We start from the raw sequence: 16334 nt of genomic DNA, 5'->3' as shown, positions 1-16334 counted from the left end.
GTGTTTACACGCAAATTCGCATGTTAGCACCCTTTTTCTCTACGCTTTTCCTTGCATCTCTAATGAGATGCAAAGGGGGCGTTCCGGAGAAAAATAATAAGAGAAATGTTGTTAAGCGACATTTCTCCTATTATCAAGGATTTCGCTAACCCTGTTAGTGATAAAAAAGCAGCGCTAACCACGGTTAGCACTGCTTTTTTTACACCTGGTATTTTCCTGACTTAGCCATGATATCCTATGGAAGGTGGATATCATGGCTAAGTTTGTGAGCCCCTATCATCAAGCTAACGCCAAACTTCGAGAGATTATCGTTGGTTTTCCAGCGATAATCTCTCATTTGGCAGTTAGCGCGAGGATTTTTATCACTTCTGAGATAAACCTTGCTAATAGCAAGTTATCTCTGCCATAATTTCCGGCGATGCTTAGCGTTAAAAAATTCATTGCTAAGCCTCGTTAGCGATAAATATCGCTAATCGTTGGTAATATGCCCCCAGGTGTTTTTAAATCTGACTGGATTACATGTGTAACCCCCGAACGACTTTCAGCATTCGGTGCAGCACAGGGTGAGGTATCCTGCGACTGGTGGGGCACAAGCCTAACAATATGCTGGAGCAGCTAAGAATTCATCGGAGTCTGAAAAACATTTTTTTAGCCTACTTCTGAAAAGTTGCTCCACAGTTATCATAAGGGAACAATTGGTGCATTACAAAACACTAAAACAAATAACAACAAAAATCGGCACATGCTCCTCATATTTAGCTAGTATACTGCCGTGCACTGCCAATAATTTATTGTAGGGCAATTCTTAAATTGCTGAGCTGGGAAGACACTGTGGGGGAGATTTACCAAAAAAACACGCAGCGCAGTGCAACCCCCTGCGAGGAGGCTTTGCTGCGTTGAGCGACAGGGAGGGAACAGGGGAGCACCATGTCTTCAAAGATATGACTCTCTCCTCCCTTTTCCTTTCCACCGGCGCTGATTACATCTGCCGTTAGCCACGCACACACCTGAGCACCATAGGGCTAGGTTGTGTGCATTAGTCTAGCATATGTTTTGTACAGCAAGGATACCCTTGCTGTATAAAATAAGATGCCCAGCCACATGCAAAGTGTTTGCCACTTTGTATGGGTGCTTCACAGTGCAGCATGCATGCAAAAAAGGAAAAGGAAGGAGAAATGCAAGTATTTCTCCTTCTGTGCGCCTACTTGAAAAGGACGCAATTTTCTCTAACTAAACCCAATCTAATTTATGTAGCAAATTGCGTTTAGCATGAGAAACCTTGGGTGGTTGCATGGGACTACCCATGCTCCACCCATGGTACACCCCCATGGCGCAAAGTGCTGCGAAGCAGGGTTATGCACTGCTTTGCGTTACTTTTCCGTTATTTCCAGCATTAAACAAGTTTAGCGCTGGAAAATAAATATGTAGAAAATGATTTAGCGCCGATGTGCTTCACTTTTGTGATGCAAACATGGTGCAAAATCTTAGTAAATCTCCCCCTCAATTTTTTCTCCACTGCAGTCTCTCTAAATAAATGCTGTCTCAATCTGGTCATTTTTCTGTCAACTGTTATTTTTTCGGGTCACCAACTGTGAGCATTGTTTTCTTATTTGCACAGCTGTGTCCCATAGATACAGCTGTCACAGCTCTTGTTCCCTCTCTTTTACTGTTACTTCCCTGGTACTGTTTCTTTCCATGCAGTCTCTTTTTCTTTGTGCAACAGTCTCTCACAATTAAGGATCCCTAATCTTCAGTACCCCCATTACTGCAGTCTAATGTGACAGTTATACACTCTGGGCAGTCTCTTTTCTTCTCTACAGAGCTCTCTTAGCCCCAATTTCCTCTGTTACCGTTATCCCACCAGGGAATTCCCCTCCCTGCACAGTCTCTTTTTTTTGTAATGTTATCTTCCCATAGTTTGCTTGGTTTGCTGCAAGTTATCTGCTTGACTCACTGACGTTGTCCTCCATTACTGCCTATAATATAAAAGATGCTCTATTGTTTCATGTACTTGCAAAGGATTTCATTAAATCTCTTAATTTCTAATCTTCTCCACCCAGCTTAGTTTAAGAAGTATGGGAAAACTGGTAAGATTGATTTCTCCTTGACAGCTGTCCCCCTACTCCTAGGGGGTGGGTTTTGCAGGACCTGTTCTGTTTCTAGTTCTCCCACAATGCCTCTGACTGGGTGCAAGGTAAGTTGTGTGCTTCTGTTAGTCCAGGGATATGGGTATGTCTATATTAGTGTAGGGTGAGAGTTGTTCCCGTTGCACAACTGAGCAGTGGGTGTGCTTGAGGGCAAGATGAGAAATATACTTGTTTGAGTGTTAGATCAAGGGGGGGTGCAACTTTTGGTGGAGAGTGAGGCGTGTGCCATTTTGAATTTACAGTGACTGCCGAGATATTGATGTGTGTAGTCCATGCTGGAAAAGTCTTCAGAAGTGCATGGTTAAGTGATTGTCTGGATAAGTGCAGGGTGAGCTGTGTGAGTATAGCATCAGCAGTATGCCTGTGTGAGAAGGGTTTAGTCTGTGCAGGGAGAACAAAGTGTATTTTGAGTGCAGATTGAATAGTATATATTGAGTGCAGTGTTGGGATGTACAATGAGTGGTTTGCCTGATCAGTGCAGTGTGAGTAATGTGAGTGCAGGGTGAGTGCTGTGCAGCCGCAGTCTGTGCAGGTGACAGCAGCGGGGCAAGGGAAAAATAATAATTTATTTAATTTTCCCTCTGCATCGTCCCATGAAATCGCCCCTTACACGGCCCCACCACTGTTACCTGCACGGACGGTAGCTGGGGCTGCGCATAGGGAGTTCAGGGTGAAAGGATTGCTTGTGGGGTGTAGAATGGGTGGTGGTGCTTGTGTGAGTGTATGGTGAGTCAAATGTATGTATGAGTGCAGAATACAGTGGTGGCTAGTGACATATGAAAGTGGTGTGAGTGTAAAAGTTGCACCTGAGTGCCCTGCAGCGAGCACTTGTAGGGAGAAAGCCTGACCGACATAAGGGAAGGTCTGTGGGGTTCTCTCCAAGAAAATGTTGAAAAACGAGTGGTCACTAATGTATTTTCATGCTAATTTGTGAACGAAAGAAGTTAATACGTCAATTGTGAAAGGGAAGTTATGACATCAATAAAGAGATTTCAGTGAGCTCTCCCTAGCGAGGCTGCTGGGGCTGCGAGCTGCTGTGACTACAAGGAGGAAGCACGAACCTTTGCGCACTATTGACAGGCATTTTAGATAATATTCAGAGCGTTTTAATATTTTAATATTGGACAGCATTTATATCTTGGGGGCGGCTTTTAGATTGGGGAATTGAATAGCAGGCACACTGACACCCTCCACACCCTTACCTTCTATATCTCGAGCCTCCACCCGCTTTGGTAGGGATTTTACTCGGCGGTGGGCGCCATCTTGGGTGAGGACGGCGAGGTCAGCGCTCAAGTCGGGCCGGCCTCCCACCCTCCTCCTCCCCATATCATGTGTCGCCCATTTAGACGGCGCAGCGGGCTGGCGCAGCGGGCGCGCCGGAAGCGCGCCAAAGTCGAGCCAAAGTCAAGCCCGTCTGCGCCCGTCCGCGGCCGGACGGGGCGAGGGGCCACAAACCCTGGTAGTTCGTCACAAAACACCATAAGGTATGGAAGACATGCACTACTTGCATTACAACCTGACACGCCTGCCGTCTGCAAACACACCATGCCTGCCCAGTCACTTACAAAATGCACGAGGTGCCGCTTTGAACCCCCCCTTCATATCCCAGACACTAGCTCGGGCCCCACCATCAAAGCTGCATTATTGAATTGTAGATCTCTACGTAAGCACGCCCTAGATATTTACCATTTACTCGAGGACCAAAATCTTAGCATCCTCTTCCTAACTGAAACCTGGCTAGATGATCACTCGGACCCGGATATTATCCAGGCCATGCCCAATGGCTATTCCCTATCTAGATTGGACAGGAGGGACGGCAGAGGAGGCAGCATCGCCATAGCCACGAAAGCTCCTCTAGTCTGCTCCCTAGTACACACTCAGGTTGATCATAGTGAAGCCGGTATCTTCACAATTAACACTGGTCCCAATCATTCGATCTCTGGCATTTTGATATACCGACCACCAGGCAGACTATATGAGTTTACATCGACTCTAATGGAGGTGGTCACTCATCTAGCGCTGAGGAAATCCAGACTGTTAGTGCTAGGAGATCTCAATGCTCATTTCGAAGATCATTTAGATAAAGACGCTGATGATATCCGAATGGAATTGCAATCTGTTCAGCTCGATCTAAAAAATAAAGAACCTTCTCATCAATTAGGACACTTACTAGACCCCGTCTTTGGAAACTGGCAGGGAGTGCACACCTCTGCTCCTATACCCATACCTTGGTCGGATCATTTTATTATTCCTATCAAAGTCCAACTTGACAGGACGGAGCTTTTTCGTCATCAATCCCTGCGATACAAACGCAGAAAATGGAAGAACTTCTCTCTAGATTCGTTCAATCAAATTGTGCATGACGAAGGCCCTCCTAAAGGGGTCGACTGTGAGGCAGCTAATGATAATTTAAATAATATCGTCACTAAGGCCCTGGATACCACAGCCCCCAGCCGTTCCCTGTCCAATGCCAGGAGGCCGAAGAAAACTGCTCCTTGGTTTAGCCAAGAACTGCAGGCTATGAAAACGGCTTGTAAGAAACTTGAGAGAGCTTGGCGACAGAACTTCTGTGCAGACATTAAAATACAACATAAAACAGCACAGAGAGTATATTATAAATCAGTTCGTCTGGCCAAAGCAGAGCATTATCACACCCGTATTATGGAAGCAGGCAATTCCTCCAAGGAACTGTTTCAGATATACAAAGAGATATCCATAGTGGACGTGACCTCCCCCGCTCAAAATGATTCAGTGGAAGCTTGCAATAATATTGCACAGTATTTTGCAGGCAAAATTAACAAAATCTATACTAGTTTCTCTAAACCGATAGATTCGGCTACGGGCTTCATTGAAAATGATAAATTTGTAAATACACCTGTATGTCTCAATTCTTTTGTAGTTCCCTCTTATGAAATTCTGTCCAAAATGAGCAACAAAATCAAATCGGGCTCTCCCTGGGACCCGGCACCCCCGAAAATTTTAGCTGAAGCTTTTCCTGTACTAGAACCCCATCTCAGGCACTTACTACAAACCTCCTTTACAACCTCCTGCCTTCCGGAGGAATGGAAACAGGCAATAGTATTACCCATCAAGAAAAAACCGAACATCAGTATGGACATAATGGATAACCTACGACCTATATCCCTGCTACCCTATGTGGCCAAGTTAGCAGAGAAAATCGCTAACAGTCAACTCATGGAACATCTTGAGACCCATAATGTTTTCCATAAATCTCAGTCGGGCTTTAGAACAGGCTTCTCTACGGAGACAGCTCTCCTGAGGGCCACTGAAACCTTACGTGAGGGAGCAGATGAGGGAAAGACAATGGCCCTCATCATGCTTGATCTCAGTGCCGCTTTTGACACTGTAGCACACTCCATCTTGCTACAGTGTCTAAATAAAGCGGGAGTTACCAACAAGGCACTGGGGTGGCTGAAATCTTTCTTGATTAATAGGAGCTTCCAGGTTCAAAGAGGGACTTTCCTTTCCGATAGGGTGATGCTTGAACAGGGGGTTCCTCAGGGCTCTGCCCGAAGTCCCACCCTGTTCAATCTCTACATGGCCCCTCTGGCAGAGGTAGTGCAGTCGTTCGGCGTGGAGCTTGTCTCCTACGCCGACGACACGCAACTCCTCATATCTCTGACTCAAGCCCCTTCTAAGGAAGCTGATAACTTCAATGCCTGCATGTCCAAACTGGCTATGTGGATGAATGAACACTGTTTGAAACTCAATGGGACAAAAACAGAGGTCCTCATTATTGGAGGCACTGAGGTCAAATGGACGTCAGAGTGGTGGCCTAGCTGTCTGGGTCCTCTGCCCTCCCCTGCACGAGAGGCGAAGAATCTAGGTGTATGGGTGGACAATAAACTGTCCTTTGACAGTCACGTAAAGAAGACTGTTGGTAAATGTTTTGGGGTAATGAAAACCCTCAACCGTACCCTCGACCTGCTACCCATTAACTCCAGGCGTACCATGACGCAGGCACTGATAACGTCCCGTATTGATTACGGAAACGTGCTGCTCATGGGGACATCAGTGAAAAACATAAAAAAGCTACAGGTTTTACAAAACTCGGCAGCTCGCCTGGTGCTAAGGCTTCCCCGCCGAGCTCCTTCACGCCCCTCTCTAGCAGCCCTCCACTGGCTACCGATCAGTAAGAGGATTGTTTTTAAAGCTATGCTTTGGTGCCATAAAATAATTCATCACAGAGCACCGGCATATATGTCTGATTTGGCGTCTGTATATGAACCTAACAGATCTCTTAGATCCAAAGGAATGGGTCTGCTTAAAACTACATGCCCCAAAAAAGCCAAAATGGGAGGCAGATCTTTCCGCACCTTAGCTGCCAAGCAATGGAACCTCCTGCCTCTAGATACCAGGTTGGAGAGTAATGAAATGATGTTTAGGAAGAAGTTGGAAACCTGCCTCTTTGCTGTGTGATTGGTTTCTGTTCTTTGTTGTTGCACTCTCGCTCCATAGCGCGGGGACACACCGGGAGGTGTTACCAAGCGCTCTACAAACTCCTTTAAACTAAACTAAACTAAACTAATATGATAACGTAGGTAGCTGCTTATTCAGTATAATCACAGAACTTCATAACATACTTTGAGATAATAATGCTGAGTGTCTCACAGATTTCTTTATTTATTGATATACCTTTAGAAATTAAATCTGCTGAGGAAATACAATGTTTTGGGATTTGTCAGACTGGACAAAGTGAGACACCAAAGAAGAAACATTTATTTATTTACTCATAAGTTTGTAACGCGCTAGAATCGACTCTATCCAGAGTATCTCTGCGCACAGGAGAAAAAAAGAGAGAGGCAGAAAGAAAAAGACTAGCAGCATCCATTTAGCATATAGTGCAGTTCAGTATGGACATAGGTACATAGACTAAGTCTGAAATAAGAATGTTTTAAGTTTTTTTCTAAAATTCAGATGCTCCGGACATTGCCTAAGCTCAAGAGGGAGTTTATTCCACCAAGTGGGTCCGACAACCGATAGAGCTTTGCCCCCTTGTCTGACCTTCTTTGTGATTGGTACTCTTAATAGAAATTGGCTGCTTGACCTGAGAGATCGAATAGGATTATATCGGATGAATTTATCCTTCCAATAGGAGGGCCCACATCCATGTAGGCTCTTGTGGATCAGGCAGCAAGTCTTAAAATTAATCCTCTTACGAACTGAGAGCCAATGTAATTTATCCAGGAGGGGTTTCGATGGCGTTCTTGGGGGGGCATTCAATACTAGGCTCGCTGCAGTGTTTTGTATCACCTGGAGTCTTGCTAGGACACCTTCATTGGCTGACAACAGGAGTCCATTGCAATAATCCAGGCGACTCAATACTAATGCCTGTACCAGAGTTTTCCTGGTGGAGTCCGGTAAAGGTAGTAGGGCACCATACAAGATACTGTGCATCTCATTGAGAGCATACAACCATAAAGTTAACATTAGACATATTGAAGTCGGCATACACCAGTGATTTCAGTGTATCCAATATCTGTACAGAAGATGAGGAACAACTGAGCAGATCACAAACTAGCAGCATTCAAGAAATATTAGGATTAACATATTTTTCACGTTTTGTATAAAAATCAGCATATCTGTCTTTAATAGCTGCAAGCTTCTCAATGACTTGAACATTAAATTCTGTGATTCTGTTAACAAGGTCTGTCTCTATAGAGAGCATTGCTAAAGCATTCAGGGGCATATTATCAAAGGCTATATCTCCGCTTTTTTGGCTTTAAAAGCCAAGAAAGCGGAGATAAAATTATCTCCCTATTACCAAGCTGTCGCTAACACCAGTTAGCGACAGCTAATAGGAGATAGTGACCATCTTGGGCCCCGCTTTGCATGTCAGTGATATTTATCACTAATGACATGCAAAGTGGGCGTGCCAAGATGTTAGCGACTGGAAACAGTCGCTAACATCGCTATCTCCTATTACCAACTTTTGGAGATATTCGCGCTAAGCGCGAATATCTCCAAAAGCTAACACCTGCCCAGGAGCAGTTCTTAGCCATGTTATCCAATGGGAGGTAGATAACATGGCTAAGAGCATTTGCTCGATAATGCATGAATATCGCTGACTTTTCAGCGATATTCATGCATTGCGGCCGTTTTTTATCGCATTTGCGATAAACCTTGCTAATAGCAAGGTTTATCTGTGATAAAAATCGCCGATGTGCGGCGATAATTTTTGTCTCTAAACAAGTTAGAGACAAAAATTATCTCTATTGGTTGGTAATATGCCCCTCAGTCTTTCCTCAACCAAGATGTGCCTCAGGAATGTCTTGATTCTGTTTAATGTGGAAAACTTCATTCTGATGCTGCTGTTGTGATTAAGAGTGGTAATGGGATTATTTTGAGTAAAGCCACTTTCTCTGTAAGTGACTTTTCCATATAACATTTCTGAATGAAAGCGAGCAAAGAAATGGCACCAGTGGCCTTCCGATACCCATGCATTGAGTAGAGTACAGTTAACTCAATTCTCAGATCCTCTTTGTTGAACATAGGATAAGCTTCCACAGTCTCATTCAGTGCTTCCTCAGGGAAGGAAGCATCATGGTATGCAGACTGATCACTTTGCAGTAATGTGACATCAAATGCTTTGTAAAAGCAAAAAGTTCCTTTGGTTGCACAATTTTAGTGTCACTTATCTCCTTTGCAATTCTGACCAGACTGCTGATTGTTTTTCCTGCAGTTTGAGAAACTAGAATTGTTTGGCAGCCGGCTGCCTACATTGTCAACCCCTTTTCTAACTTTGCTCATGCTGGTAACAAACAGACTTGTAGCTTTTGCACAAAGACAGCTTCTATTTTGCATTTTTGTAACTGGTTATATAAGATGTCGACATTAGGCATTATTTCATGAAATATTAACAGGACTGAATCTCTCTGTCTTGTAGTTTTCTAGCAAAGCAACAAGCCTCATTCTGACTTTTTGATTCAAAGTCAGAATTGCTTTCTATGGTGTTGAAACATTTCTCAAGATCAATCCTACATTAAAATATTAGGTTGATTGTACGTTGGTGAAAGTTCCATCGAGTTGAAGGTCCTCTTGGAAGCCTTCTAACCACAATTTCCTGAAGGGCTTCCATTCTTTTGGGGGAATGTGAGGAGAATGCTGCCATGCCTCCTACATCAAAAAAATAAATGCGTGCCTCAGAGATCTTTGCTACTGCTTGTTGCATAATAAGATTACATTTATGAGCATAACAGTGCACTTAATGGGTATTAGGATACACATCTCCAATTCTTTTTTGTACTCCACCAAAGATTCCACTCATTACTAAAGCACCATCATAACTTTGTGCAGTATGTTTTTGTTTTTGAGGCTGCTCTGGAAAAATCAAGCTCAGTTCACGTAGTATTGCTGAAGTAGTGGTTTCTGCCCTAGAGTATCCTAAATGTGTGAAACCATAGAACCTCTCCATAACTTTATTGTGATTATCAAGGTACTAAATGGTTAATACGGACTGTATTAGTGGCCACATCAGTGGTGTCATCAGCTGGAATAGCCACAAAGCCTATGTTTTTAAACTGTTGGGCAATATAGCTTCTTACAATCTCTAGAATACACTTGAGTTCATTTTGTATCATTTAGGAGGTGCCTTTGAAGACAGTGGCTCTTGCAAAATGGGCTTCCATGTCACTTTCTATGTTTGCTATTAAATCCACAAGGCCTCTGAATATACCAGGATGTGAGGAATTTTCAGATTCATCATGCCCTCATAGTGCCAGTTCAAAAGTACCACAGATATGAATATAATCAATTATGTTTGACAGTATGTGTCTATCCATATCAACTGCTTCATTGTGTTTCTTTATTGATTTGTAGTATGCGTTACTTAGGAGGGTTTCCATCGGTGTATCGTCCCACATTCCTAGTCAGGTTTTCCATATGATTTTTTGTGTGTGCTTGCTTCTTTATTTTATCTGACAAATGCTTGAAATCTGTTACTCCTTTTTTCCAAGGACTGTCATAACCAAACATTATGCAGGGGAAGCAGAACAGGACATTTGTTTAAGTGCACCCTGCACACACAGGCTCTACAGTAGCAGGCCTGAGACATGCTTAAATGTTTAACTGTCTTGATGGGTGACTTGTTATTGTCACTTCTTTAGTACACATATAAATTAGTATCTCCATCTCTATGTGGGTGTGTCACTGCATATTAAAGTAAGTATGTTGGTGTATTTATCTTTCTCAGTCACTTACTCTATGGGTCTCTAAAATGTGCATGCATGGGGCTTCATAAATTGCCTACTGGCTGTATTAGTGAGTTTTGTGGTATTTAACTGTGCAATTCCCTCCATTATTACTGGATACTAAAGAGCTGTATGTATGTGTTAGTGAATGGGTAAGTGCCTCTGTTACTGTCTGACTGGGTGTATTAGTGGCTATATCCTTTTATACATTGGAATGTGAGTTCTAGTACGGATGGGAGACTGGATGTAGAACTGAACACATGGGTCTGTAAGCTTGCATCTAAGTCAATGAAACTTCCAAAACATGACTTATGGTCTAAGCACATAACTCCATGCCCTATGGCCTTCTTACACCCTACCTTAGGAGTGACTTATATGTTGTAGAAGAGGGGTTTAAGGCTTAGCACCATGTTATGAATGTCTACTGTAGCAGGTCCAAGACATGTTTAGAGGACTACTAGTGTGGATGGGTGACGCGTTAGTGTTACTTATTCTGTACATATCTGAATGAGTATCTCCGTCCCTATGTGGGTGTGTCATTGGATATGTAAGTAAGTATGTTGATATATGTTTGGCTCTCTTCATTACTTTTTGGGTCTCTAAATCACCAATGTGTTTCCTGCCAAGTGTGCCCGAATGTCATCATAAGTGATAATATCCTAGTGCACAGCTTTCCAAACTTTCCACGTCAGTGACACACCTTTTTGAAAATCTTCATCTTGTGACACGGTAATGCGAGCGAGCGCAGCGAGCGAGCCGAACCTCCTACAGGGGGTTCTGGGGGGTACTCCTGCAAGACAATTTTGAAAAAATAGTGGGCCAATGGTGCAGTTTCAAGCAAATTTGAGAAAGCAGGAAGGTTCTAACAAAGACAGTGACTAGCAAAACTGGGTGTAAGCAAGGTTAGGTGTGTGCCTGAAACAAGAATATAACCATGCACACATTGACACATGCCCCATTGATTTACAGCACAAAAAAGGGGGGGTGCATGCACTGCCAACCCTTCCAACCATGCACAAAGTCCACCTGATGCCTTGCTGAATATGAGTTATACAAAAATCCGTTCAGGACCAATCATGCAACTTATCAGCCGGTCTCTGCACATTAAAAACAACAAAGTTAGACCGCTTTTCTCAGCACAGCGCGCCAAAAGGCACATCATCCTTACTTCACCGTCCCTTGCTATCTATCTCTCTCCCACCACTCCCTCTCCCATCTCTCCCTCTCCCATCTCTCCCTCTCCCATCTCTCTCTCCTCTCCCTCCTCTCCCTCTCTCTCTCCTCTCCCTCCTCTTCCTCTCTCTATCTCTCTCTCTCTCCCTCCTCTTCCACTCCCTCCTCTCCCTCTCCCTCCTCTCCCTCTCTCTCCCTCCTCTCCGTCTCACTACTCTCCCTCCTATCCCTCTCTCTCTCTCCCTCCTCTCCATCTCACTCCTCTCCCTCTCCCTCCTCTCCCTCTCACACCTCTCCCTCTTCCTCTCCCTCCTCTCCCTCCTCTCCTTCTCCCTCCTCTCTGTCTCCCTCTCACTCCTCTCCCTCTCCCTCCTCTCCCTCTCTCTCCTCTCCATCTCCCTCTCACTCCTCTCCGTCTCCCTCCTCTCCCTCTCTCGCTCCTCTCCCTCTCTCCCTTCTCTTCCTCTCCCTCCTCTCCCTCTCTCACTCCTCTCCCTCTCCCTCCTCTCCCTCTCCCTCTCCGTCTCCCTCTCACACCTCTTCCTCTCCCTCCTCTCCCTCTCCCTCTCTTCCTCCTCTCCCTCCTCTCCCTCCTCTCCCTCTCACTCTCCCTCCTCTCCCTCTCCCTCTCCCCCCTCTCCCTCTCTCACCCTCCTCTCCGTCTCACTCCTCTCCCTCCTCTCCTTCTCTCTCCTCTCCATCTCCCTCTCACACCTCTCCCCTCCTCTCCCTCTCACTCCTCTCCCTCTCCCTCCCTCTCCCTCCTTTCCATCTCACTCTCACTCCTCTTCCTCTCCCTTTCTCCCTCCTCTCCCTCCTCTCCCTCTCCCTGCAGTCTCTCTCTCTCCCCCTCTCTTTCTTTCTCTCTTTCTCTGGCTCTCTCCCTCAGTATCTCTCTCGCCCTCTCTCTCCATCCTTCAGTCTCTCTCCCCCTCTATATCCCCCCTCTCTATCCCTCCTCTCTCTTTATCTCTCTGTATCTCTCTCTCCGTCCTTCAGTCTCTCTCCCTCTCTCTCTCTGTGTTTCTCTCCATCGGTATGTCTCTCGCCCCCTCTCTCCATCCTTCAGTATCTCTCTCTCTCTCTCTCTCTCTCTGTCTCTCCCCGCTCTCTCACTCTCCCCTTCTATCTCTGCCCCCCCCTATCTCTGTGGCACCCTTTCGCCGTTCCCCTTCCCTCAGGAACTTCTCGCATGAGCCGCCCCTGGAAAAGCATTGCCTCTGCTGTTTGTGCATTACAGGGAGCCGTTGGTTGTGATATAATTATTAAATGCAACTACTGAGAAATAAATTCAACAAAATAGACAAATACAATGATGTAATGTTTATAAATATATGCGGAGGTCATAAGATAAAAATCCCATGGACCTGAGGCTGGACTGAGTCCCCACCTCTCTGCTAACGCCTGAGTTTTCTAAGTAATAAGATGCAGCGCCTTGAACCAGTGCGCCAAGCAGAGACTCCGTCCGAAACTGCTCGGAAGCTGCCACTGCCAGGTGTCTGACAAGGTCAAGGAGCAGGAATCATGTTCGCAGCCCCTGGCTAAGGCTGGTGCTTGGCAGGCGAGACTGGTGCCTGCTGGGCCCAGGGTGGAGGGAGGCGCTACAGAGCATATTAAGAGCAACAGACCCCCCAGCGCAGAGGCGCAACTAGAGCCATATTTCGGGGAGGGGGCTGAAACATTAAGCAGTAGGTAGGGTGGCGCTGCAGGGGTTCTTAGAAGGGGTGAAACATCAACAAATCCTCTTTAACATGCACATCGTTTTTTAATGACCTGTGAAGTGCTCGGATGTGGCTGTGTGTGTGCCCTGGAGCGGTCTGAGCCCGGGCTGCCACACACGAGGGGGGGGGGGGTCATTGTCACACGACACACCCACAGAGTGGAGGCAACACAGTAAGGTGTTGCGGCACACACTTTGGAAAGAGCTCTGTCCTAGTGAATGAACGAACTGTATCTCTCCCTGATATGACCAACTGCCTTTCATTGAACATAAGTTATGTATGTCATTCCCTGTCCGTGTAAACTAGCTTATGTTGGCAAAACGGCAGAAAATGTAGAAAGACAATTGGGAACATAAGTCCAACATCAGGCTCAAGAAATACTCTGCCCCCCCGGTCAACCATTGGTTAGAGGCAGCCCATACTGAGAGCGACCTGAGATGGTACATCCTGGAAACAGTGTGACCTAAGGCAGGAAGGTCTATCTACCTCTGCGACCCCTGCCTTTCTATGTTCCTTATTCTGCATCCCTTTTTCCTCTATATCTTGTATGCTAAACCCTTTGCCGACTGACTTCTTCTCCTTTATCAGTATACTAAGATGCCCCCAATTCAGGTATGTCCTATACTTGTACTATGTATTGCTTTTTAAATCTACTATCACCACCATATTCAGTCTTTTTTCACACTATGGGAACATCTGGGAAATTCTTGTGAACCTGTAAATTCCTATTCTTGGAGACTTTTCTAATATGCATCTGCTCACTTCTGCCTATGTCTCCGTGCACACCGCTCTCCTTGATTTTTAACGGAATGACTTTCATCATCACGCTATAAATGCGTAATTCCCCCCTTTTTTACATACAATACCTAGTAATTGTATCCCCCCTGAGAAATGTTGAATATGTCTTGTTGTATATATTGTACATCATATTTTATTACCCTTCCAGACGCATCTATTCTCGGGTCCCACATTTGATTTGACTGCCCTGATGAAGGTGTGACCCATATTGGGTTAGATACCGAAACATGTGTTGGCGCTGGAGAACTCCGTGCCTCCGTTTGTTTCCACCTTCGATAACAAGAAAATATATCAATTACTAATGACTACTATATGCTTATTCTGTAGAATGTATCACATATGTGAACAAATTCGAATTCTGATTATATTACAAACTGAATTTTCCATGAGTGTGGAGAATGTATGAGTATGTGTGTATTTGTGGTCGCTGGTGTGTATTGAGTGTGTAAATGTGGGACTTCATATATTTCTATATTTGTTGATCTGTTATTATGTCTCATGATTCTCTGATGAATTTTGATAAAATTATATAAACAATAAAAAATGCATCTACTTTTCTTTTTCCACTTTTCCTTATTCGCCTGGGTGAATCTGTCTGTTTTTACAGCGATGCCCTATAGTATCAGTGACTTTGTTAGCACTTTTGTATCAGTGATCAGGCAGCTCGGGTCTTTCTAGACTGTTGTTTTGTTTCTAAATGTTCATGTAAAGAGTTTCATGGATTGCTTTCTGGCAGTCCTATCTATTTATTTATCATTTATTTGGAGTATTTGTAGAGTGCACTGTGACCAGACTAGTATCCTGGCGCTAGATAGCAGCAATTGTCTACAAGGGAGAAGAAAACCCAGGAGACGTTCCCACACCATAAGCATTCATTATTTAGGGAATATCATGAACATTCATTATTCTGGGAACAGCCAGATCTTCAAGGCTTTCCTAAATTTCAGGAAGTCTCTCAAGACTCATAGACCTGTTCCAAAGTTGTGCAGATTTCACCACGTAGGTGGGACCCCCTTGTCGAACCTTTCAGGAACTTATATTCCTAGACAAGATTAGCAGTTGCTGACTGAGGAAATCTCCCCAGGGCGTATCTTCAGGTCCTTCTTCTGTAGGGCTTTGTACGCAATATAAATAGATTTAAATAGAATCCTTTGCTCCACAGGTAGCCAATGAAGTACATGTCTTACCTTATGAGAACATAGAACTCTGCCCTACGGCCTACTTACAGCCTAATAAAGAGGTGACATATTTAGTAGAAGGCAAGTTTAATGCTTGGCAAGAACTTTTAAATACCTACTCAACCTAGCAATAAAACTGCACACACATGCTTTGCATTTGAAGGCCTGAGACATGTTTAAATGGCAACTTGCCTGGATGGGTCACTTGCTTGAGCAGCATTTGAGTACATATCAGTATACCATTTCCTAAGTGCGTGTGTCACTGGATATGTAAGTATTAGTGCACATGTATGATTTGCTGACTTAGAAACTATTTAGATCTCTGAATGTGCATGTAAGTAGCTGTACGAATTGATTACTGGCTCTGTTAGTGACACCCGTGATTTATTGCTGTCTGTGCAACTGATTCTGTACTGCTGGATACATAAGTACTGTGGCAGTCTGGGAGTGAATTTGTAAGCGCCTTTCTCACTGTCTGACTGTGTATATGAATGGCTCTACTGCTTTCTAAATATGTATCTGAGTGAGTGCATAGATAGATGATTGAATATGTAACTGGGTATATTGGTCTGTAAGTATGTTTCTAACTCATTAAGATATCAAAGTGCACCTCTCGGTGCATTGCTGGGGGGAGATGATGTCCCCTTGCCTCCTGAGAGCCTCAGGACTAAAGTGAACTTTTTCCCCCAAGCAGCAGTGCGCCTGGAAGCTTGCTTGCAGAGTGGTGGAGAAAGGGGGTGTGGCTGCTGTGTGAGCCTTACTGGATATAACAGGAGGGCTAGTTGGCCTCCAACAACCCTCAATAGCCAAGGGGACTTCATCCTTCTACTAGTAGTGTACCCGGAGGTAAGTTTGCAAAGTGGTGGAGAACGGGGGGAGTGGCCTGCTATTAGATCTCAGCTATCCTGTTTTATGGGACTTAGTGGAGGTAGTTGGCCCTCAAGGACGTCCTTGGGGACTAACTATCCATCCTGTTACCTCCAGTAAGTTCCACACAGCAAAGATTGCTGAGAAGTTGTGAGAGACACCCCCTCTTTCTTCATTACTCTGCAAACGTGCCTCCTGGCGCTTTTGGCCAAAGATGAAGTCCCATTGGCTCTAGAGGGA

This window comes from Lissotriton helveticus, chromosome 8 (genome assembly GCF_964261635.1).
Source record: "Lissotriton helveticus chromosome 8, aLisHel1.1, whole genome shotgun sequence".
Taxonomy (NCBI): Eukaryota; Metazoa; Chordata; class Amphibia; order Caudata; family Salamandridae; genus Lissotriton; species Lissotriton helveticus.
Note: the sequence above shows the minus strand (reverse complement) of the source record.